The sequence below is a fragment of the Hakea prostrata genome, chromosome 9 (assembly GCF_041222555.1).
Source record: "Hakea prostrata isolate BN-2017 chromosome 9, UWA_Hpros_2, whole genome shotgun sequence".
In the NCBI taxonomy this organism is placed as follows: Eukaryota; Viridiplantae; Streptophyta; class Magnoliopsida; order Proteales; family Proteaceae; genus Hakea; species Hakea prostrata.
This window is the reverse complement of record NC_142608.1, coordinates 37,785,529-37,792,385: the sequence shown is the minus strand read 5'-3', so window position 1 is coordinate 37,792,385 and position 6,857 is coordinate 37,785,529. Positions and strand designations below refer to the sequence as shown.

General features: G+C 40.9%; 1 pseudogene; it reads left to right on the top strand.

Annotated features, from left to right (window-relative positions):
- Positions 1 to 467: 467 nt before the first annotated feature.
- Positions 468 to 1,321, top strand: LOC149005196 (chlorophyll a-b binding protein, chloroplastic-like; annotated as a pseudogene).
- Positions 1,322 to 6,857: the final 5,536 nt, after the last annotated feature.

Here is a 6,857-nt window from a genome sequence, read left to right as displayed (position 1 = left end):
GATGTACTCTTTGCATGTTCACCCTGTCATACTTTTATCACTTTCATTCAGTCTCTCCAGTGGATAGACAATTGGATACTTTTGCACTCGAAAATAGATAGATGTCTGATGATCATGAGATACGTGGCAGACCATCATTTGTCCCCAGAATAACCCTAGACAATAGAAGATTCCTAATGTCTTTTTGAGGAGCTACAAGACAAATAAACAATCAAGAATCCAGGTCCCATGCTTAATGCCTGGCTTGGAGGGTGCCACGTAGGAAATCAGAAAAATCTCACTCACGTATCAACCAATGTAGAGAAAGAAAGAGATTTCATGAGATAAGTAAAGGCTTGGCCAACCTCACCTATTCTCCTATAAATAATCAAATGAAATAGCCACCACAAACACATTCCTAGCTTGCCAGCACCAGCTTAGTTTGTCAATTCATTTCATTGCATTCTTCTTTCCCTCTCTTCTCTTCAATGGTGACTTCGACTATGGCTCTCTCCTCTCCCTCTCTAGCCGGAAAGGCAGTCAAGCTTTCCCCATTGGACTCTAATCTTCTGGGTTTGGGAAGGATCACCATGAGGAAGGCGGCATCAAAAACCGTCTCCTCCGGCAGCCCATGGTATGGCCCCGACCGTGTGAAGTACCTGGGACCCTTCTTCGGTGAGCCTCCATCCTACCTTACAGGTGAATTCCCCGGTGACTATGGCTGGGATACTGCTGGGCTCTCTGCCGACCCCGAGACATTCGCCAAGAACCGGGAGCTTGAGGTCATCCACTGCAGATGGGCTATGCTTGGAGCTCTTGGTTGTGTCTTCCCAGAGCTTCTTGCATGCAATGGTGTCAAGTTTGGTTAAGCAGTGTGGTTCAAGGCCGGTGCACAGATTTTCTCTGAGGGTGGATTGGATTACTTGGGCAACCCAAGCTTGATCCACGCACAGAGCATTCTAGCAATATGGGCTACGCAGGTTATCTTGATGGGTGCTATTGAGGGATACAGGGTTGTAGGTGGACCGCTTGGAGAAATCACTGACCCACTCTACCCCGGTGGTAGCTTTGACCCACTTGGGCTTGCTGATGATCCTGAAGCTTTTGCTGAACTGAAGGTGAAGGAGATCAAGAATGGGAGGTTGGCAATGTTCTCCATGTTTGGGTTCTTTGTTCAGGCCATTGTGACTGGAAAGGGACCCCTGGAGAACTTGGATGATCACTTTGTTGACCCTGTCAGTAACAATGCTTGGGCCTATGCAACAAACTTCGTCCCTGGGAAGTGAGCTAAAGCTAAAAGAATGGTTTGCTAGGGAACGGTTCGTCCTTCCTCCCATTCCATTTGAATTTGGTGTGTGGACAAGATATCATTGTTTGTGATGTAAAATGATTGCAATTAATGAAGAAAACATGTGAATTTGAATACCCCTCTCTGTCAAACCATTGCTACCTGTGTTACGTCTGCGCTCTCTAAATTGATAATTATGAAACTTCATTTATTTTCACAATCCTCCTTGTACGTCGAAAGAAAATCACAAAAGCACCATACAACGTATTTTAGGAGGTTGGCTTCCTTGGGGAACATTTGACAGATTAGTATCCCCAGGAAGTGGTGGGATGTTTGCCATCTGCTGAGCCACTGTAGCCGCTGCTGCCGATCTAGTTACCATGGCTTCTTGAAGCGTTTCCCACAAACGGCGACAAATGATGCGTCCATCAAATTTTAAGCCTCCAGATTCCTTGGTGATGGCCTGCAAAACAGAGTTAGATGTGGCCCGACCGTTAGGGTCGGGAGGCCACCTCTGAAGCTTAAGTCAGTTACTTAACTAATCACCAAGGCTCTGGCAAGTTGCAGAGCATAATAATGATTGTTAGTCCCAGATTGACACTGAGAGGGGGGGTGAATCAGTGTCTTCAAAAATTCACCACAATGTGGTTGGGTCTACCAGACAGTATACCACCACTTTGCAATCAAGGCACTCCAATATGTGCAACAAAGAAAAATAAACAAAAACGCAATGCACCAGAGTTTACGTGGTTCAGCCAAATTGCCTACATCCACGGAATAATACCCAACCTAGGGTTTCGTATATTACTCAATACACTCTTAGATATTTTGACTGCTACAACAGTCCAGGAACACCAATCCCTGTTAAAGTCTAAAATGCAATTCAGACAAGGGCACCAACCCCAACCCCCTAGACAAGCTCCAACTTGCTAGGTCACATTATTTTGACTGCTACAACAGTCCAGGAACACCAATCCCTGCTATAGTCTAAAATGCAATTCAGACAAGGGCACCAACCCCAACCCCCTAGACAAGCTCCAACTTGCTAGGTCACAATGTAAACCAATAATTCAAGTTCCCCAAATTACATATGATCTAGGTTCTTCATCATTAATCATAATCTAGAAAATAATAGACAATCACTTGTGAATACGGGTTACCTCAACTTGTGTAAGATGCATGGTAACAATACTTGTTTCTCTTTTTCTCCAACTCTTTTTTTTTTCTCTTTTCAATCTTTTTCAGTTTTCTCTCTTTAAAAAAGCCATACAACCATGTTCCCTTCTTTTCTTCTGCTGCTTCTTCTTTCTTCTCTTTTACTTTCTTTCTTGTTCAGCAAAACAAGAGACTTCTTATTCCCAAGCTTCAGATCTCCATAGCCAACCAACGTCTTCTGGTTCGACCTCCACGCTTTTCCCAAGCTCCTCGAAACGTCCTCTCTTTTGCTGGAGTTTGCTCTCCTTTTATAGATTAATTTAACTCAGAGTTTGAATCAAACTCAGAGTTCCTATCTGACTTAAACAAGGAGTGTTTTAACGTACAAATCGGACTAACTTCGAGATCTCCAATGAACAATCCCACCGTTGGATTTGAAGATCAAGAAGTCGTGAAGCTCTCCTCCAAAAATCGGCTCAATCGGACACTAGATGACCATCCGATGAAGAGGTTGATCAAAACTGGACTCAGAGTTTGAATCAAACTCAGAGTTCCTATCTGACTTAAACAAGGAGTGTTTTGACGTACCAATCGGACTAACTTAAAGATCTCTAATGACCAATCCCACCGTTGGATTTGAAGATCAAGAAGTCGTGAAGCTCTCCTCCAAAAATCGGCTCAATTGGACACTGGATGACCATCCGATGAAAGGGTTGATCAACGCTGGACAGAGACCCTCAAAAACGGGATTCTTGAGTTTTCTTTATTTGAATTGGATTCTTTCTCTCAAATCTAATTTCCATATCAAAGCCCACTTAAGTTGCCAACAATGACAACACCTTCATTTTAGGCCAATGGAACAACAATCTCCCCCTTTGGAATTGTTGGCAACTCAACCTCATTTTCTCTTTTCTCCCCCTTTGACAACAAGTACAAAGGGTGCTTTGTGCTCCCCCTACCATAGAGCTCCCCCTACATAGACTCTTCCATAGGAGTGCCCACCGCACCTTCCTTCCTATGGAGAGATGACGTTCTATGTATTTTCTCACTTACTCCCCCTTGGAGCCACAACCCCAAGCTTTACTCTTAATCTCTTATGCCATAACAAGCTTTCATCCTCTTGACTCACCATGCCCCTGTCTTCACTAGTGTTTGATAAGACATATAAGTTTCCGGTTGTTCTGGTTCCTAAAGCCACTGCTTTGCCACTTTTTGGCTTCTTGATTTCACAACCTTCTTTAGTGAAAAGAACTTCATATCCACCGTCACAGATTTGGCTCACACTAAGAAGATTGTGTTTGAGCCCACTCACATATAGAACATTATTGGATTTTAACTTTCCTTCATCCAGCTTAACTGAGCCTCTACCTTCAATTTTGGCCCCATCATTGTTGCCAAATCTCACTGAACCACCTTTCACTACATTAAGGCTTGAGAACCTATTCTTGTCACCTGTCATATGTGTGGAACACCCACTATCAAGAATCCAAGGTGTCTCGCTACTATGAGCCTTGAAAGCTGTTTGAACTACCAAGGAATTTATCATTTTTCCTTTTTGTCCTTTCTCAACCCAAACTGCTTTATCTGATACATCAATAGGTTCCATCGGTTTTCTTTGAATTGTTTGTGCATGTCTTTGAGCTAGCTTTTAGGGAAGGTTTATCTCCTTCTGTGAAGGAAGAGCAGTCCAACAATATTTTGCAATATGTCCCAACTTGAAACACCTGAAGCATTCTATTTTAACCTTATCCAATGGAGCAAATCTGTTTATGTTGTTGAATGCCACAACCTTGTTTTGTCTTCTACAGTTTGCCACTTTATGTCCAAAGTTGTTGCATCCATAACAATACCCATTAAAGCCTTGACCATTAAATGTTTTATGATAAGCTCCAGTATAGCCTTCTTTACTCATCTTTGGCTTGGTCTTCCCAACACTACAAAAAAAATTGCCTTTAGTGGCGGTTTTTTCCGCCACTAGAAGTGCCAAAAACCGCCACCAATTAAATAATGGCGGTTTTTTAAACCGCCACAAATCCGCCACGGAATGTGCCGCAGCCATTTAATAGTGGCGGTTTTTGTTACCGCGCGTGTAACGTGCAAATAGTGGCGGTTTTATTAAACCCCACTAATCATATATATCACTAATTATGTTTTCGGATAGAAAATAGGCCATTTGTGCGTATAAACCGCCACCATTGTGTCAATTCAGTGTCGTTTCATGAACCCAAATGTGTTCGAATTTGTATTGTGTTTACTCGTTATTTCCCTCTAATTAGTGGCGGTTTTATTTTACCGCACCAATTAGATTAATTTTTTTAAAAAAAAGTTCCCCTGTATTTGCTATTATTACATTTATTCCTAAAAGATAATACAAATACATGAATACAAAGAAAATTCAAAAAAGCTAAAAGTATTCAAAGAACACAATTTAAGAAAAATAATACAATACTTATTAATCAAGTCAACTTGTATACAAATATACAAAAACTACATGTAGTACTCTACTTGAAGAAAAAAACGACACAAATTTGGCACTTGGGTGATCTAAACGTCGCACTCCTTTCTTCCTAACCTGCAATAAGAACACACGCTATATATATGTAGAGATGATTTATGAAAATAGAAATGCTTTAGCATAGAAACAATGTATAGCTATTACCATGTGCGTGGAAGAACAAGAACCATATAGCAAAAGTACAAACCCGAGGGCTGAAAAACAATCAAAGGGTTTAAAGCCTAGTAAGATAAACACATGGATCCTATGTATATATCACCAGAGAGTGGATCTAGAAACTCAGGCCTAAAATGCCTTCTCACCTGAAAAACTTTAAGTAGAGTGCCTAGAAGTCACAAGAACAAAAGCTATTAGAGTATTGATAGAAAATAAATTGCAAATGACTTGCATGGCATACCATTATAATTTTTTATTCATGCTAGACAATAAAGACATGACCCTGATGAGCTGCAAGAAACTAGTTGTCATTGAGAAAAGTATGAGTAAGTTTGTGAAAGCCACCTGCTGGGAACCAATGGGTTGCATAAGAAGCTACCGTTAGGATCCCGAAGACCCAACCCCCCCCTCCCTACCCCCCTCTCCCCCAACAACAACCACCACAAAAAAAAAAAAAAAAAAGGCGGTCCTAGCCTATGAAGTACACTCTTGTATGTGCATCATTACAGGTTGCGACATTCCACCTTAATCTTTTTCTAAAACTTATTCCCCCACTCCCATTTAAAAGGTAAAGCTAAATACGGATAGACCATAAGTATTGCAGATGGGCCGGTAAACACGAAATAGAATGTTCAACCAAAGATAGAAGAATGGCAGAAATATTAAAGAAAAAATTTAAACAAATTGCATACCTTCCATATTACAACTTCTTAATAATGAATGCACTTAGCAATCCAGCCTACAAGGCAATAATAATGTAAATGGAGGTTCTAACGGATGGTCCAACAAATTCGGGGGGCTAATAGAGAAAAGAGCGCGAGAGAAGACTCACAATCACTCCCAAAGGTGCTTGATATAAATAAATAAAGAAATTGCCAACAAACTTTAAGCGATCTGTGTCAATGTCGAGAGATCAAAGCTCCGGATTGCATTAAAGAGCACCACCGGGTGGCATCATTAACAACACCTTCCCCAAATACTAGACTATAGGTAAGGTGTCTCATCCCGATTGAGAACCTGCACCATCGGATGGAATTAATATAACAATGAGCTGTTGTAACAAACGCACCCGATTCTTAAAACTTCACATACCTGCAGGGGTGCAAACATAATCGGCTGCGAAAATATTGCTCCAATTGCTAGAGACAATGAAAAGAATTAGAGGTGATATACCAAGCGGGTTTCAGCATTCATCAAACAAAACCAAAAACAAAAAACAGCTAAGAGAGTTCATTGCGAAGAAAACGAAAAGTATGTCAAGCTGAACAATCGTTCCTAAGAACGTTCATGACTGTGACCAGCTATTTACCGTAGATTAAAGCTCCGCACATAACCCGTTTCACGTAAAGATGACTTTGATGAAATAAAGAATGATCTTGAATTTGTTGTCAAATTTAATACCCTTGATGTCATCTACATCGACAAATGAAGGATGGCACAACACTCCAGCTTGGATTTAATTTTCGTTTGCTAGTTCCACAACCACCTTGGCTGACAAGGAATTTAAGTTTCTTAGATAGCTCGCCGGTGGATAAACAAGAAGTGTAAGTATTTAATCCCGAGAAGATTAACATGACAAACGAAAAGACGGAAGATGGAAATAGAGTTGTTACTACCTCTTACCAAGGTAAACTGCTCCAATGTAGAAGCAATGAATTGAACAATCGGTGAAAGACCAATAGATAAGAGAGAATAGAGCTATTAGTATATTCTTTCACAAAAGCATTTATATGCTTCAGCTAAGACATTTAAAACAACGAAAGG